Raw genomic sequence first — 19,052 nt, 5'->3', positions numbered from 1 at the left:
AGGCCGCCTTCAGCTTGATCTATTACCGAAGTCATATGAAAACCCTCAGTCCTTCCAAAAGGGTTTTGTGGCTATCATAACTAATATTTTTCCCACCAGCCTGATCGAATCCCAACATTTCCCCCTTTTTTGTTTTCTACATCAAGTTTTTTGATCGGAGAGCGCAGATATGTGCAGCCACAGGTTTGTCAGGTGAGGGGGTCACTGCTCTTATTCTGGCTTTGCATCCCAGGATTAACAAATAACACAAAACAATCGTGAGTACAATCAGCAACATTCTTTTCTAGTCAAAGAGTGACCTGTAGTGTTACTTGGCATCTTAGTTTGATGTGTGCCATTATTAAGGAACCCCACTGGGGGTATGTTAACTCCTTCCAGCCAGGCAGTGACGTCGTTAGAAGCTGGAAAGGTAGTAACTGCTTAGATAACAGGGCTGAAAAAAGGCAGATTTAAAAGATGAGCTTAATAGAGTGTAGCAGCTATAGGTAGTAGGCAAAGTGAGAGAATTAAAAATGAATAAATTATCTGGTTTAGCCTCCTAGGGGTGGTGCCTGTGCTAAGAGACTTTTTACATTCTTTAAAGAGCAGGTTAGTGCTTTAAGAAAAACTTGTGCTTTATTTTAATGTCTAGTTTACAAAAAACTGGACGATACTTTTTTAACTTTAATCAATATGTTTACACACAGAATATTTTTACAATCAACATTTTAAAACTTTAGACCTTCAAAACAAAAATCATACATTTCCTGCATAAATTCCTTTTTATAACATTGTTCACGACTTTCACAGACAATCTTCAACATGCCTTACCTTTCTGACTATGTTTTATAACCTTCTTTACTAAAGGTGCATTCTTATATCTATAATTTTTGTATTAATTTTTATATAATATTACAAAAATATTTATTAATATTTTCTTTCCCTTCTTCTTACTTTATTTCTCTCCTTAGTCCTTCTTTGTGTGTCTTTCTCTGATCTCTGTCTTTTCTAGTCTTTTTCTTACTCATTCTTTCCTTTTCTCTCTCTAGGTGTGGACACAAGCATACTTTCCTTCTCATGTTGATAATTCACTTGAACCCCACCATTTATTACTGTTTACGTCTTTCCATAAAACTGCAGGTTTTATGCCTTGAGAGGTTTTAGCAAAGTGCTTTTCTACAGCTGATTGAAATTTGTCATCTAAATTTTAAAAATTAAGGTTGAATAAGGCTCATGCCAGTAGTGTTGCAGGGTACTTACCTATATTCCCTTTTTTCTGTTTTTTGAGCATATTTTTAAGGGTGAAGTGTGCTCGTTCTACTATTGCCTGTCTTTGGGGGTTATATACGATGCCTGTGGAATGTTGGATATTCCACATGTGACAAAATTATTGAAATTGTGAGCTGGTATAAGCTGGACCATTATCAGTCTTAATTTTTGTGGGGTGCCCCATAAATGCAAAAGTTAAAAGAAGATGTTTAGTAACATATCAAGTAGACTCTCCAGGCAAAGCATGTGCACTAATTAAATGAGTGTTGGTAGTGTGTCTGGAGTTGGTTCCTTCCGGTGGGTTCATGGTCTTGCTGACTTCAAGAATGAAGCTGTGGACCTTCATGGTGAGTGTTACAGCTCTTAAAGGTGGCACGGACCCAAAGAGTGAGCAGCAGCAAGGTTTATTGTGAAGAGCAAAAGAACAAAGCTTCCACAGCATGGAAGGGGACCCCAGCAGGTTACCACTGCTGGCTAGGGGGTGGCCAGCTTTTATTCCCTTATTTGTCCCCTCCCATGTTCAGCTTCTGTCCTATCAGAGTGCCCTTTTATCAATCCTCCCTGCAAGTGGCTTTTAGACCCCTGCTGATTGGTGCGTTTTACAGAGCATCGATTGGTATGTTTTAAAGAGCGCTTATTGGTGCATTTTACAAAGCACTGATTGGTGCATTTTACAATCCTCTTGCTAGCTACAGAGTGCTGATTGGTGCATTTTACGATCCTAGCTACAGAGTGCTGATTGGTGCATTTTACAATCCTCTTGTAAGACAGAAAAGTTCTCCAAGTCCCCACTGGACCCAGGAAGACCAGCTGGCTTCACCTCTCAGTATTGATGGATACATGCACATATCTTAGTTTCCTAAATTCAGAGATGTGTGTAACATCTGTTTGCCACAACTGATTAGGTTCTGATCCTCTAGGGTTAACACCTGTTGAAGGAGGGGACATGCCTGTAAGCTGGCAATCTGGACATTGTAGGATAATTTGTTTAGCCAGCCTCTGGGCAAGTTGAAATTGTTTAGATAAGTTTCTCCAATTTTGGTGGGAAAATTGATGCAATTGGGTGGCTTGGTCTAGCAGGAATGTCATAACCTGAAGGTATGCTTGATCATTGCCATAAGCCAGTGGGCCAGGCAGAGCTGTGGGCTCGAATGTGTGTAATAAAAATAGGTTGTGGGCCGGGCGCAGTGGCTCAAGCCTGTAATCCCAGCACTTTCGGAGGCCGAGGCAGGCAGATCACGAGGTCAGGAGATCGAGACCATCCTGGCTAACATGGTGAAACCTCGTCTCTATTAAAAATACAAAAAAATTAGCCGGGTCTGGTGGTGGGCGCCTGTAGTCCCAGCTACTGGGGAGGCTGAGGCAGGAGAATGGCGTGAACCCGGGAGGCGGAGCTTGCAGTGAGCCGAGATCGTGCCACTGCACTCCAGCCTGGGGGACAGAGCAAGACTCGGTTTCAAAAAAAAAATAGGACGTATATATTGATCTAGCAATTACCGAAGATGGAGAAAAAGGGTAAACAGGGCTGGCTCCAAAGTGAACTTAATTAAAGCTGTTTCAAGGTTTTGTAATAAATAGAGTATGCAGAATCACTACCTATATTTATGGGCTAAGTGGAAAAAGTTTCTAAGCCCAAAATCAGAGCCCCAATCTCAGCTCTGAGTGCTAGTAAACCCAGATAGAGTGATTGAATCGTGTGGTCTCCACCAGACTGCCGCTTTTCCATGTTTACCAGACCCATCAGTCAAGTGTTAAAGCATTAGGTATTGGGGACTGAACTATTTTTGTAGCTAAAACATTTACCAGACTTTTTGGGAATGATGAAAATAGGTAAATTCCAAGGGCTGGTAGTAGAATGTTACCCATAAAATGAATAACCTTGGGTAGATCACGAGGTCAGGAGATCGAGACCATCCTGGCTAACACGGTGAAACCCCGTCTCTACTAAAAAAATACAAAAAAAAAAAAACAAAAAAAAACTAGCGGGGCGAGGTGGCGGGCGCCTGTAGTCCCAGTTACTCGGCGGGGGTGGGGGGGGCGTGGGGGGGGGGCTGAGGCAGGAGAATGGCCTAAACCCGGGAGGCGGAGCTTGCAGTGAGCTGAGATCCGGCCACTGCACTCCAGCCTGGGTGACAGAGCAAGACTCCGTCTCAAAAAATAAATAAATACATAAATACATAAATAAAAAAATGAATAACCTTGCAATTAGGAAACCTTTTTCTACTGGGGAGCAAAGTTTGCTTTTAATTGCTCCTAAACTAACTCATGGACCTTTTGTAATGTCTCTCCCTTTAGAGTTTACTGTTTTACTTAAATTGGTTTTTGAGAAAATCACTTAAGGGTAGGAGAGAGATAACAGTTGCCATGATCAGAAACAGGTTTTTCAAATTCTTACGTTTTACTTTTTTTTTTTTCCCCGAGACGGAGTCTTGCTCTGTCGCCCAGACTGGGTTCACACCATTCTCCTGCCTCAGCCTCCCCAGCGGCTGGGACTACCGGAGCATGCCGCCACGCCCGGCTAATTTTTTGTATTTTTAGTAGAGCCGGGTTTTCACCGTGTTAGCCAGGATGGTCTCTGGATCGGCTGACCTCTTGATCCGCCCACCTGGGCCTCCCAAAGTGCTAGGATTACAGGCGTGAGCCACCGCGCCCGGCCACATTTTACTTAAATCTTAGCAGAGAATTATAATCTGGAAAGTCCTTTTTATACAAGAGACACACAATATCTTGCCCTGGGCTGCCTAGCGAGCTAGAGAGCTGAGCCTGCGGGCCCTGAGTCAGCGGCCGCTTTGAGTTTGCGCCACTTCTTTCGCTTGTGCCGCTCCCTCCCCCTGCGTAGGGCGCGGCTGTCCCCGGCTGGGCGGACTCTTGCGCTCCAGCCTGCTGCCCCACCCCAGCAGGCTAACTTAGTGGCACTGGGCCTGGCTCCCCGCTGCTACTGCCGCCTGGCAGGCCCAGCTTCCAGGAGCATCCCCCAGCTCCGTGTTTGCGAGCTTCCTTACTGCTGAGCCTTTCCATCCCTCTACTCCCCGCTTCGCCCTGCGGCTCCGGCCTCTAATGCTTTTTCTTGTTTCTTTATGTCCCTGATTGCCTCATTAATGTTGCATTACCGGGCAGGCTAAAAGCTCTCCTTTTAATTTGGCCTGCTTAAGATAGGGACTGATAGCTGTAGCCTATCCCTGATTTTTTTTCTTATCTATTGGAGGAGGAGGTTCAGGTAAAATCTCTGTTTCCTCTTTGTTATTTCCGCCCAGTGATACTAGGGCCCAGGGAAGAGGAGGTAATAAGGCAGGTGCCCTTTCCTCCTCCTTCCCCTTTTTAGGCACTTCTGTGTGTGACTGAGCCAGGGCTGCTCTAATGAAAGCCCATAACGTTAGAGATTTTACTGGGACCTGTTGCCTTTGTGCCTGATGTTGTTTAAGACTTCTCTCTACTTGTTCCAGAGTTCTACATCTGTCCTTCCTTCTGGGAACCATGGGTTTGGGATTACAGCAGTTTGTATTATTATGTCCCTTAATTGAGCCTGTGAAACTGATGCTCCACTAGCCTTAAGCAACAATCTTTTAACACTTCTATATACTGTTTCTGTTGAGCTAATAACTGTTGTCCCATAATGAAAACTCAACTTGAACCAACTTCCCCCAGAACTTGGTAACCTAGAGTGGGCACCAACAACTTACTGATTACTCACTGACTTGACCGCGCGGTCCTTCTTCACCTCCAGGGGTCCGTCGCGTTCCTCACACTTCTTTCACAGGTTGCCTTACAAGGGGCTCCAAACTGTGGGGGGGTCTGTTTCTGCAGACCCCTGACTTTCCTCACACGGGGCACCAATTGAGGTATTGCTCCTCACAAGAGGGCATTACCCTGGCCCAAACGACAGATGAATAGCACGTGCACTGACACACAGATAACTCCGACCGACAGCCTGCACATCAAGAGAGGTTTGTCAGTGGGGTCCGGCCTCTATCGGCTGGGCAGGCTTGCATTAATTCATTAAGATTAGTTAACAAAAGCTTGACTCAACAGTTAGAGGGTAATTGACATCGTGGACATCCCCAGTAAAAAGCATACATCAAAGGCTTAAGGCTTAAGACCACATGAGTAAACAAGTTAACTAGATAACTTCCCCACATCCCGCTGTTTACTACTCTAATTTATTTAACTAAAGGTAATGGGACCAGGCTGCTTTCAGCTTGGTCTATTACCGAAGTCATATGAAAACCCTCAGGCCTTCCAAAAAGGTTTTGTGGCTATCATAACTAATATTTTTCCTACCAGCCTGATTGAATCCCAATATGACTCCATCTCAGAAAAAAAAAAAAAAAAAAAGAAAAAAAAAGAGAAACTTAAAGGCCGATGCCATGGCTCATGCCTGCAATTCCAACACTTTGGAAGGCCAAGATGGGAGGATTGCTTGAGGTGAGGAGTTCAAGACTAGCCTGGACAATATAGTGAGACCCCAGTTTCTACAAAAAGAGAGCATGAGAAACTTGAACTGAGCACACGTAACTTTCTTGTTGCTCCCAGTGTGTCTGGAGTTGGTTCCTGCCAGTGGGTTTGTGGTCTCACTGACTTCAAGAATGAAGCTGCGGACCTTTGCAGTGAGTGTTACAGCTCTTAAAGATGGCACGGAACCAAAGAGTGGGTGGTAGCAAGATTCACTGTGAAGAGCAAAAGAACAAAGCTTCCACAGTGTGGAAGGGGACCTGAGTGAGTTGCTGCTGCTGGCTGGGATGGCCAGCTTTTCTTCCCTTATTTGTCCCCTCCCATGTTCCGTTTCTGTCCTGTCAGAGTGCCTTTTTTCAATCCTCCCCATGATTGGCTACTTTTAGAATCCTGCTGATTGGTGCATTTTACAGAGCACTGATTGGTGCATTTTACAAACCTCTTGTAAGACAGGAAAGTTCCCCAAGTCCCCACTCGACCCAGAAAGTCCAGCTGGCCTCATCTCTCAATGCCCCCTCTAAACAGGACACCCCAACTGCTGTTGGGAAATGGACAATGACCACTCTAGCTACTTCCCGCTGGATAGGGGTGAAGAAGGGGCCCTGCAGTTGTAGTGTCCTCCAGAGGGGAACTCTCTAGGCCAGTCAAAGAGCCAGTGGGTCGGTACAGGGGTCCTTGGTAGAAGTTGTGAGTTGAGGTAATTTAGGATTCCATTTGTCAGACCATCTGTAGCTTGATGGCCTCAATCCTGGAAGAAACAAATTTGACAAGGAGGTTAAAAATACAGGGCCCGAAGGTGAGTAATAGCAAGATGGCTGGCACGGGACCTAAAAAGGGGAGAAGCCATGTTGCCCAACTCCAGAGGTTGGCATAAGAGTTTGAAAGGCCTTGTCTGATTTCAGAAGCCTTTTCCTGTAAATGCCAGGAGGTGTCTCATACTATCCCTGACTGGTTAGTGTAAAAACAACACTCTTCCCCTAAGAAGGTGCAGAGTCCTCCTTTCTCAGCAGTGAGGAGGTCTAGGCCTCAGTGGTTTTGGCGTCACTGCTGCCAAAGAGTCTATTTGGGATTGTAGAGTAAGGATAGATTTTGTTGTTTCCTGCCAACTGTCTGAGAAATCCTTTGAGAGTGTGTGGTAGTAGGATAATGAAGTAGATAAACTGGCTATTCCGGTTCCTGTAGCTGTGGCCATTCCTAACCCTATAAGTAGGGGTATTAGTTGTATGACCCTGTGCTGACGGACTTGAGCTTTGAGGGGCACTGATAGGGTCTGATTTCCTGTGGCAATGTCAATGTTGGGACTTAGGAAGCCTAAGGTGCAGGTGCCTGTCCAGTTGGTGGGGAGGCAGATATAGGTTGAAGTTCCATGTAAGAAGAATATGCCTTGGCTGGGTAGACAGAACTGGCTGTGTATGTTAAAAAGGTGTGTGAGTTTGTTGTTTTCATTTTCTCATACTCTTAGAGTACTTGCTAAGGTAGCTCTAGTAAGTGGCTGGAAAGAGGTGTTAGGAGCAAACTGAGTGGCTCCCTGTGTTCTATTTTCCCATTGGAGAAAAAAACCATTTTGTATCTACTAGGAACCATTTGAGAGAGTGATTGAAAGAGGGGATGAGAAGGCAATCACTAGTGGTGGGGGCGCTGCTGTAGGGGGTCCAGGAGTGAATGGTCATGCAGGGAGTATGTTTGCCATTACAAAACCTGGACTGTTCGTTAAGCAGGGAGGAGGTGATTTTTGGAAGTCCTGAGAAGCGAACAAGCCGTCTGAATGGAGGTGTTTGGGTGACTCAGAAGTTACTATGATCAGTTGGGGCTTGAAGTTGTAGGGTGTAATTACACTGATGGGATAGTAGGCACCCCAGGGGCAGGCCTGATAACAGGTTGCGTTGGATGCATAAAGGGGCCTGGAAAGTTAAGACAGTATTCGTGGTTACAGGGCCGTGTATGGGCTTTTCATTGCTCGTGTAATAGGTGAGGTTGGAAACGTAAGGACGTAAAAGCTAGATTGTGCATCCTATTAGAGTAATTTTGGTCCTATCAGAGATGAGGAAGTCGGCTAATGATTACATATTTAGAAGTTGTAAAGGGTCTCTTCTTTCATAACGGGGGTGGTAGGTTAAGTTAGTAAACTTTTTTTTTTTTTTTTTTTTTTTTTTTTTTTTTGCGGGAATGGGAGTGGCAACGTAAGCAGTGGCTGATGGAGAGATACAAAGCCAACAGTCGTTTGCCAGGGAAGGATTGGACTGGTTTAACAGAGAGTGGGTTAAGTTGAGACTCTTGTAGAGGTAATTAGGAGCTAGTGGAAGGGGAGGGGCGACTATGTGGGGTATCCAAGGAAGCAGGAGGGATAGATAGGCAAAGAGTTAGTAGGAAGGTAAAGAGGGTCCCCAGGAAGATAAGGTCATTTTATTCAATCTGAGTTAAAAGTAGGAGTAAATTGCTGTTAGAGGGAAGGATGATAGAAAAAGGTTGATGTGATTAGGATTTTTGTCCCGGCAGAAGCTACAGTATATGGTCCTACTGCAAAGAGTATGGTTAGTATACTGCTTAACAATGTGATAAAACAGTAAAAGGATTCCATTAAAGGGGAAAGGAGAAGTGTTAAAGATTATGTAGGTTTTCACTTATCTTTTTTTTTTTTTTTTGAGATGGAGTCTCGCTCTGTCGCCCAGGCTGGAGTGCAGTGGCGCGATCTCCACTCACTGCAAGCTCCGCCTCCCAGGTTCATGCCATTCTCCTGCCTCAGCCTCTCGTGTAGATGGGACTACAGGTGCCCACCAACGCGCCCAGCTAATTTTTGTATTTTTTTTTTAGTAGAGACGGGGTTTTACCGTGTTTGCCAGGATGGTCTCGATCTCCTGACCTCGTGATCCGCCCCTCTCAGCCTCCCAAAGTGCTGGGATTACAGGCGTGAGCCACCGCTCCCAGTCCACTTATCTTTTTAAGTAGGAAGGGGTTTTTCCTCAGGATCAGCTATAGGGGCCTTTTTAGTCTGGGATGTTTACTTCTGAAATAGGAGATGCAAGTCCTCTAATGGTTCGCAGGTGTATTGAGGCTGGTCTGGCTGATCTTGGAACTCCTGAGCTGACGGTCCCACAGGTTCTTCAGGGGGTGTCCAAAGTTTAACTTGGGTGTGGTGAATCCAAGATTCCACTCCTGCCACCTTAACTGCAGTGGGGGTACAGAGGATTACTGAGTATGGTCCTTCCCACAAGGAATTCATCGATGGGGAGGTAGAGGGGATGGACTTGACCAACACTAGATCTCCCGGTTGGAACAATTCTGTTCCCTTGTTTCTGTGACATCCTTCGGGTAGGTTTTGAGGGTTTTGTTGCTATTTTGCCAAGGAAGTTATGTAATGCCCAGACCCTCTGTTCCCCAAAGAAGACCACCAGAGTCCAGAGTCAAAGCCAAGCGGCAAGGATCTTTATGACAAGTTCAAACTTGGTCCCTCCATTACACAGCATACAAGAGGGCCCCGAACAATGCGAGTGTTTGCTTTTTATAGCCCGAAAGTTACAGGGGAACAAAGGAATTCTTTTGGTTCCCGCGCTTTCAGTAAAACTTTGAAAGGCTGTCTCCTTATTGGAGACTTTCTAGGTGGTGTTTGTACTGGGCCCAGGAAGTTTGAGAGATATGTGGCGATATGTGGTGAGATGGGAGGATGGGATGTGTTTGTACTGGGCTCAGGAAGTTTGAGAGATATGTGGTGATATGTGGTGAGATGGGAGGATGGGGTGTGTTTGTACTGGGCTTGTTTGTTTTGAGCCCGGGGCTGAGGAATGTGCCCGGCTCCTCTCATTCCCCCCTTCTTTTCAGGTATCTCTAGAGCCAATCTTGGGTCTTACAAGTCTGATTCTGTTTCAGCGTCTACAGGTTGGTATTGGGCTCTGAGGACCATGAGTTGTACAGTGTCAAACCTTTCTCTAACGAACCGCAAAATTCTGTTAACAACACAAGGTCCTACGGTAAGCAGAAATAGAAGACTCAGCAGGGGTCCAAGGAAGGGAGCTAACAGAGAAAACATAGATGAGTTCCACCATTGGTCTGCAGCTGAAGCAAACTGCCGTGTTCTTACTTCTGTGCTTAACTTGCGTAACTGTTGGACCCGGTCCTCCACAAGTCCTGATTCATTTATGTAGAAACAACAGTCTTCCTTTAGGAACATACATGTACCCCCTTTTTCAGCAGTGAGTAGGTCTAAGGCCCTCCGGTTCTGTAAGGTTACCTGTGCTAGGGACGTGAGCTGCCGCTGGAGGGAGGCAAGGGACTCAGCTGACTCCTCCATAGCAATGGCAAATTGTTGGTACAGCTTGTTACTTTCTATGAGGGTGTGACCTAAGGCTCCCCCCGCCAGTCCGGCTGCCATGAAGGATGCGGTAAGGGAGATTCCTGCAATGAGGGGGAGAAATATGGCTCGTGCAGGTCTCGGTCTAGGGACTGGGTGAATAACAGCACTGGTCCAGTTACCGGTATACCCTAGGAACTCTCCGGCAGTGAGTAGAGTCAACCGGGGAACTAATGTGACAGGAAGACACAGTAGGTTGGTAACAGAGGGGCTTGATAGGTTTTTAGATAATGTTCCATTACACCAGAAGAATATGCCTGACGGAGCCCTTAAGGTGATATTAGGGGGCGATGCAGTGATGTTGCAGAGGCTGGAATTGGTTCCTGAGAAACAGTAGGGAAACTTTTCTTGACTGGGGTTTAGGTATAGTGGGACGTTAGGGATAGGGGCATATGAGAGGTTTCGGTGGTTGTTAGCTAGGGAGGAGGTAGAGGATCCCCATAGCAGGGGGACAGCGGTTAGCGGTGGACGCCCTAGAGTGGCACACAGAAAGCAGCCAGACAGGCTGTGAAGTCCTGTAAGGTTAGCAAGTTCTAATCCTTCTTGCAATAATTTTAACCAGGAAAAAGGACGTAAATCTTGTGTCAGGCGGTTTTCTTGTCGCTGGATATTTCCATGGACCAGGGGCCGTACCTGCACTAGACCCCGCCACAGATAGAGGTGACTGCTAGGCCATGTGGAGGCGGAGGAGTAGTATACAGCCCCGTGTTGAGGCGTGGTCCAGCGGGAGTTCCAGGGGTCTCTAACTATCCATGTATATGAAAGGTCTCCATCTCGTCTATGATGGAAGGGCCATCTGGGATCTATCTGTTCTTTTTCACCCCACCATTGGTATTTATGGACGATACAATAGTTATAAGGGCAGCCTGCACTTTGGTGCCACCAATAGTGCTTACAATTGTATTGAGTCTGATCATACTCGAAGCATATCATTGGTGCCACTGGTTTGGCTATTGGGAAATCGGTAAAATTTAGTAAAATTGGGCTATTGCACCCTGTGGAGGGGCAATCTGCACTGGCCACTAATTTCCTGGGCTTATGAGGTTGCCCAGGGTGGGTTTGGTTTTCATAAAGCCAGAATCTCCAGACAAAGGGGTTAGGAGCTGGCTTTATGTTTTCTCCAGCGGTCACTAGGGCGACTAACGTTAGAGTCAGACTACCTAACTGCATGTTTGCAGTGAGCTATGCTGTCGGCGCAGGGTGAGTTTTAAGGGGTTGTTCTTAGCTCTGTCCACAGTCCACGTGTCCGGTGCTTCAGCCGCCGCCGTGATTGGTCCCAGGAGGTCGGAAGTTGGGTCCACCGGCTTGACGTGGGTGTAGTGGATCCACGACGCGATGCCTTCTACCTTTAGGGCGGTGGGTGTGGTTAGGAGTACCTGGAGTGGTCCTTTCCACCTGGGTTCTAGGGTCTCTTGTCAGTGTCGCTTGACCAGGACCCAGTCTCCCGGCTGGTACGGATGGGGTGTCGGCGGGGGACCGGTCTCATATAGTTCCTTCAGCTTGGGCCAGATTTCTTGATGAATTTTCTGCAAGGCTTGTGAAAAGAGCAAAGTCTCCCAATTACAACTAAAGAGGTGGGAGAAATACCTGGTTACAGGCTGTCCCAAGATTCCTCGGATAGTAACAGACCTTGGGGTCACCGTCTGGGGCAGAATATTAACACTGAGAAGGTCACGGTAGTGTCCAGGAGGAAGTCAATTTCCTGGCCCTCAGTGGTTAAACTTAGCCAGGGCTCAGTGAGGGTGATGACATGAGCTGGCGCTTGCCCCAGGCACCCTGAGTCCTGTTGTTGGAGCATCTTGTTGGGGACTTCTGGCCCGGAGAACCTTTGTCCTCTGGGGCAGTGTGCCTTCTAGTGATTGCCTTGGCATAGTGGACATGGGCGAGGGGGCAGCTTGTTCCTCATTGGACAATCTTTTTTAAAGTGTCCTTGCAAACCACACTGAAAACAAGCCCTACCAGGTGATTGGCCTGCTCTGTTTTCTGGCCTCTCTGAACCACCAAAGTTTGTTTGTCTGAGGGCCATGACTAAGGCTGCGGCCTTTCTCTAATCTCGCTTTTCCTTTTCAGCCTGTTCCTCTTGGTTCCTATTATAGAACACCGAGGTTGCCAGGTTTAATAATGCCTCCAAATTTTGTTCAGGGCCCAGGGCTAGCTTTTGGAGCTTTCTCCTGGTATCTGTGACTGATTGGGTAATAAACTTATCTTTTAGGATCAACTGATCCTGAAGGGAGTTGGGTGACAGGGGAGTATATTTTTTTAAGGCCTCCTGTAGTCACTCGAAGAAGGCAAAAGGATTTTCTTCCTTTCCCTGAGTTATGGTGGACATCATTGAATAATTCATGGGCTTTTTCCTAATTTTCCTTAGTCCTTCTAGAACACAGGTAAACAGATGTTTACGACTCCAGTCCCCATGATCTGAGTCTAGGTCCCAGTGGGGTTCCATACTGTGGATGGCTTGCTGACCGGTAGGGAATTTGTCCCTTTCTTTAGCTGTCATTCTATCATTCACTTGACTAAGATACCAGGTATCTCGAAACTCTCGGGCTACAGCTAAAGTCACATTCTTTTCATTAAAGGCCAGGGTTTGATCTAACAATAGCATGACATCTCTCCAAATGAGGTCGAAGGTTTGCCCTAGACCCTGTAGGACATCTATATACCTATCAGGATCATCTGAAAACTTCCCCAGGTCTACCTTGATCTGCTTTAAATCAGAGAGGGAGAAGAAGACGTGTACCCGGATTGGGCCAAATTCCCCTCCCGCTACAGCTTGAAGGGGACATAACCGATAGCCCGAGGGGTTTTGTGGTCCCCTGGAGATTTCTTTGATTGTTTCCTTCTGGGTGGGGGAAATTAGAGGAGGCTTATCATTAATAGGAAGGGGAGCTGTAGGGAGGCTAGGATATGGGGGTAAGCTGAGAGGCCCTCCTGTGGAATATAAATCACAAGCTTTGCATAGTTGTGGATTATCCTTCAGTGAAAAGAAAGCTTGGACATAAGTTATTTCACTCCATTTGCCTTCCCTCTTACAGAAAAGGTCAAGCTGCCGGAAAGCATTGTAATTTATACTTCCCTCAGGTGGCCATTTTTTCCCATCAGAGAGAGAATATTGGGGCCAGACTGTAGTGCAGAAGAAAAGAAGCCCTTCTTTTTCAGGGTTTGCAGGTCAAATTGGTCCCAATGGCTTAGGATGCATTTCAAGGGTGAGCTTGTTGATGCCTGAATGTTTCCCATCTGAAAGAAAAAACCACCCCTGGTTTTGATCTGCTTTTTGTCCCCCCGCCCAAGAACCCACAACGGTCCCTGGACTTTGCTGTTCAGAATGGTTGTGCTCACCGAAGCAACAGTGAAAACACTAGGTTTCCTCCTAGACCACAAAGAGGACCGAGGAAGGTCGGATTTAGTGGCCCTTACCGATGCATTCTCAAAAACCTGTTAGTTAAAGTCCTAAGCATTTTCTCCTGTTGGTATTGACCTTACCCTTGTGCTATAAAGATGATATGCCTCAAAATGAAGTAGAGGGCCATACCCTGAGGGAGGGAAGGGATCTCCAGGGTTGGAAGAATGACACCTTTTGTCCTCAGTTCTCATCATATGAATAGGAAGGACATCCCCACAATTTTGGAGTCTATAATTTCTGAGGCTCCCCATATCCTAGCTTCAGGAATAACCTTTGTTAGGCCTGCTAGAATGATAAGGGATCCTAAAATTCCAGATAGTACCCCTCCTTCGGGCAAAAATTATGTCTTTCTGATTGGTGAGCCCAGGTGCCTAAAAAAGGGAGCAGAGTCCCAAAATTTATATTAGAAATCATCCTTATAAGAGAAACTAGAGGAACACCAGGGACAGGGAGTGTTTTTTAGAATCAGGACTAGCCTCGGAAAAGAGAGAGGAAGTTTGTCTGACAGGCATTAGGACCCAGGAGGCAAGGGTCAGGATAGATAGGATAGATGGGCGATAGATGGGTGAGTCTCGCTTGGGTGACAAAACTTGGAGAGTTCCGCTCATGGCTACAGGATCAACCAACTTTTTGTCCAGACCCCGGAGCTGAATGGCTTTCCTCTCTGTCAACCCTTGGCTCAGCCCAGAAGTGCGGGAAAAGCAGAAGCTGGTTGCAGGCAAACCAATACTCCCGACTCCAAAGAGTCAGGGGTTGTTAGAGAGCCCTTTCCCAGAAAGTCTAACACCCATGTCTTAAGTCCAGCAGCCAAGCTAGTTGCTTTTAACTGGCTGACAGATGCCCAGGGTTTAGTCCCTGATTTCTAAGGAAAAATAGGACAGAATAGCAAGTGAAAGGGGTCTGATGGTACTCACCGCATGGCAATATCTCGGATGGGCCCACAAGATGTGTCTGGAGTTGGTTCCTGCCAGTGGGTTCGTGGTCTTGCTGACTTCAAGAATGAAGCTGCAGACTTTTGCCGTGAGTGTTACAGCTCTTAAAGACGGCACGGACCCAAAGAGTGAGGGGTAGCAAGATTTATTGTGAAGAGCAAGAGGACAAAGCTTCCACAGCATGAATGGGGAACTGAGCAGATTGCCGCTGCTGGCTGGGGTGGCTGGCTTTTATTCCTTTATTTGTCCCCTCCCATGTTCCGTTTCTGTCCTATCAGAGTGCCCTTTTTTCAATCCTCCTCCTAATTGGCCTCTTTTAGACTCCTGCTGATTGGTGCATTTTACAGAGTGCTGATTGGTGCATTTTAGAGAGCACTGATTGGTGCATTTTACAAACCTGTTGTAAGACAGGAAAGTTCTTGATTGGTGCATTTTACAAACCTGTTGTAAGACAGGAAAGTTCCTGATTGGTGCATTTTACAAACCTGTTGTAAGACAGGAAACGTCCCCAAGTCCCCACTTGGCCCAGGAAGTCCAGCTGGCCTCACCTCTCGCCTGGACCTTATTAAAATGATACTAAAGGATTTAAAAAAAAAAAAAAAATCAATCCACAATACATAAGATAGGAGCAGGGCTTCCAGGGACAAGAGTTATAAAAGTTCTGACTGAAATTTGATGAAGGAGAGAAAAGTCATGAAATAGTGTGGAGAAAGCACAGCCAAGAAGTCAGTAGAATAAGATGCTTTGAAAAGGGACTCAATTAGCCCTGCAAAACCTCTTGAGAAATTTAGGACTTGGAAACACTAAGCAAGCAAGAGAGTGGGACCTGGGGCTTAAAAAGGAAGAATTAACTTAAAGTTCGTATCAAGAATTAAGTCAACAAGTCTACTCTTACAAGTATAATGTCTGTAGTTTTGGTGTTTCTCCATCTTCTAGGAAAAAATACAACAACAACAACAACAAACTAAAAAAATAGAGTTATCTTCTAAGAAATTGAACACATGATCTGGAAGCATTATGGAAATTAGAAAGGAAGTTCACATTTAAGCACCAAGTCCTGTGTATTCTGGAGTTTGTATCACTTAGGATGACTTTATTTATAGGTATCAGAAATCTCTAATTCTAAAAATGTGGAGATGTGATACATTACATGTTTGAATGTAGAGTGACGAGGATTTTCTAATTCAATGGCTGAATGACACCCTCAAGGGCCCAGCATCATTCCACCTCTCTGTCCTGTGCTCTTCATATCCCCAGGGATTATTCGTAGACTTGAAAACATCTACAGAAGAAAAGAAACTATATTTTCTTTTGTCTTTTTTTTTTTTTTTTTTTAATTTAAAAACCTTTTTCCAGAAGTTCCCAATGGTTTTACTCCCTGTGTTTTGAGACAGGGCGTCTCGCTTTGTCACCCAGGCTGGAGTGCAGTGGTGCAATCTTGGCTCACTGAAACCTCTACCTCCCGAGTTCAAGTGATCGTCCCATCTCAGCCTCCTGAGTAGCTGGGATTACAGGTTTGTGCCACTACCCAGCTAATGTTTTAAGAATTTTTTGCAGAGCCTGTGTCTCGCTATATTGCCCAGGCTGGTCTCGAATGCCTGAGCTCAAGAGATCCTCTCACCTTAGCCTCCCAAAGCGCTGGGATTACAGGTGTAAGTCACCATATCTGGCCCTCCATGTTTCATTGGCCAAAATTGCAACACAAGCCGATGCCTAAGCAAACCACTGGCAAGAGGAATTGGAATTCTCGTGTATTAGTTTAGCCAAATCAGGATTTACCCTTGAGTTAAGAACAGGTTCACCTAGCTAGGCAGAAAAGCGTGAACACCTGAACCCAAAGAAGGATTATGTTAGCAAAGGAAAAACTAAAAATGAATTCTGGGTAAGTATCCAACAATGTCTATTTTCCAAAGTATATGGTCTACTTTTCATCCATTCACACTAAAGCAAACCTCCTAATTGACAAAGCTCTGCCTACAAATACTGAGTTCCCAGTCAGGTTTCTATTGCATCATTTAAAAATAAAAAACTGGGCTGGGCACAGTGACTCATGCTTGTAATCCCAGCACTTTGGGAGGCTGAAGTGGGGGCGGATCATTTGAGGTCAGGAGTTCGAGACCAGCCTGGCCAAGATGATGAAACCCTGTCTCTACTAAAAATACAAAAATTAGCCAGGCATGGTGGTGAGCACTTGTAATCCCAGCTACTCGGGAGGCTGAGGTGGGAGAAACACTTGAACCTGGGAGGCAGAGGTTGAAGTGAGCCGAGATCATGCCATTGCACTCCAGCCTGGGTGACAGAGTGAGACTTCATCTCAATAAATAAATAAATACAGATAAAAACTGGCAAGCAAAGCTCATCAGATGTTGACAGAAAGCCCGCAATGTGGAAGTACTTCCACTTTCAGCCTTGATGTAGGAAAAGGACTGATACTGGACAAGACTTCCCATTACACACAGCTGTCAAACTTGGAAAAAGAAATAAGTCCTTTTAGACATCGGTCAATAGGAAGCACAGAACTGTGATACCAGATGACAGGGAAATGATGCAAGATTCACAATCACTTCAGCACTTTGTGTGGAAACACTTTCCTGCATGGTGGTATCTCTGAGCTGAGGAGACATATCAGAGAGAAAGAAACTGCACAGAAAAGAAACTCCAGGCCAGGTGCAGTGGCTCAGACCTGTAATCCCAGCACTTTCTCAGGTCAAGGCAGGCACATTGCTTGAGGTCAGGTGTTTGAGACCAGCCTGACCAACATGGTAAAATCCCATCTCTACTAAAAATAGGAAAATTAGCCAGGTGTGGTAGCGTACACCTCTAATCCCAGCTACTCAGGAGGCTGAGGCAGAGAATTGCTTGAACCTGGGAGGTGGAGGTTGCAGTGAGCCATGGCGGTTGCAGTGTCACTACTGTACTCCAGTCTGGGTGACAGAATGAGACTCTGTCTCAAAAAAAAAAAAAAAAAAAAAAATAGCTGATTGCAGTGGCATGCGCCTATAATCCCAGCTACTCGGGAGGCCGAGGTGGGAGGATTGCTTTAGCCCAGGAGGCTTAGGCTGCAGTGAGCCAAGATTGCGCCATTGCACTACAGTGACAGAGTGAGTGATAGAGTGAGATTCTGTCTCAAAAAAAAAAGAGAGAGAGAGAAGGAACTCCAGAAATATGCTCAGGGAAAGACTCCATGAGTCTAGGCAAAGTATTTTATCTAGCTCTAAGCTTTCTTTCGTGAACACTTGATATTAAATCCTACATGGCCCTGACCAATAAGGCCTTGAAAATTTGCAGAGGGCTGGGTGTGGTGACTCACGCCTGTAATCCCAGCACTTTGGGAGGCTGAGGCAGGAGGATCACTTGAGGTCAGCAGTTAGAGACTAGCCTGGCCAACGTGGTGAAACCCTGTCTCTACTAAAAAATACTAAAATTAACTAGGTGTGATGGCATGTGCCTGTAATCCTAGCTGCTTGGGAGGCTGAGGCATGAGGATTGCTTGAAACCAAGAGGTGGAGGCTGCAGTGAGCCAAGATCGTGCCACTGTACTTCAGCCTGGGTAACAGAACAAGAGCTTGTCTCAAAAAAAAAAAAAAGAAAAAGAAAGAAAACTTTCATGTGGGTAATGATACTCCTGATATCTTGGGCATAAGAATATTGCTTTGAACCATATATGTTTTTCCCAAAGCCTAAACCTCAAAACATGGACATCATGTAAAGGTTACGGGGAAGGTAAATTTCTACTATTAGGTATCTAACTTTATTCTAACTACAAAAGGAGATAAATTATAAGATTAATAAGTAATGTAGTTCTAGTTCTGCCACTTTGAATGGAAAACAAAAAAATAAGTAATTTAGGATGTTATTGGATACAACTATGATTGAGAAAGAAAGTGTATTTCAAGGAAGTAAAGGGAGACAAGCTTTGTATTTATTATTATTATTTGAGATGGAGTCTTGCTCTGTCACCCAGGCTAGAATGCAATGGCGCGACCTCAGCTCACTGCAACCTTCACCTCCCGGGTTCCAGCAAATCTCCTGCCTCAGCCTCCTGAGAATCTGGGATTACAGGTGCCCACCACCACGCTCAGCTATTTTTTGTATTTTTAGTAGAGACGGGGTTTCACCATGTTGGCCTGGCTGGTCTCGAACTCCTAACCTCAGGTGATCCACCCGCCTTGGCCTCTCAAAGTGCTGGGATTACAGGCGTGAGCCACTGTGCCAAGCCTAGGAAGAGAAGTTTTTTAAAGGAAAAATGAGGAGTATCACTGACTAAAGGATCAATAACGAGGGTGAAGCCAGTCAGAGTTTGGACAAGCAGTTGCTGGACAGGTGTCCTCACAGAAATGTTTTGTATTGCAAGATTGCTATGGCCTTTGTGCAAGGTTGTCATTTTTGCAGTCTCTTACTGTAATTCTTGTTATCAGACATTTGTGCATGAGAATCCTGCCTTCATGGCTTTCTGAGACTCTATTCGTCAGGGTTTTTTTTTTTTTTTTTTTTTTTTTTGAGACAAAGTCTTACTTTGTCACCAAGGCTGGAGTGCAGTGGCACAATCATAGCTCATTGACCTTTCACTTCCTAGGCTCAAGCCATCCTTCTCAGCCTCCCAAGTAGCTGGGACTACAGGCATGTGCCACCACGCCGGCTGTATATATTTGTATATATACAGGCTGTAAAATTT

The sequence above is a fragment of the Macaca nemestrina genome, chromosome 10, assembly GCF_043159975.1.
Source record: "Macaca nemestrina isolate mMacNem1 chromosome 10, mMacNem.hap1, whole genome shotgun sequence".
Classification (NCBI taxonomy): Eukaryota; Metazoa; Chordata; class Mammalia; order Primates; family Cercopithecidae; genus Macaca; species Macaca nemestrina.
Note: the sequence above shows the minus strand (reverse complement) of the source record.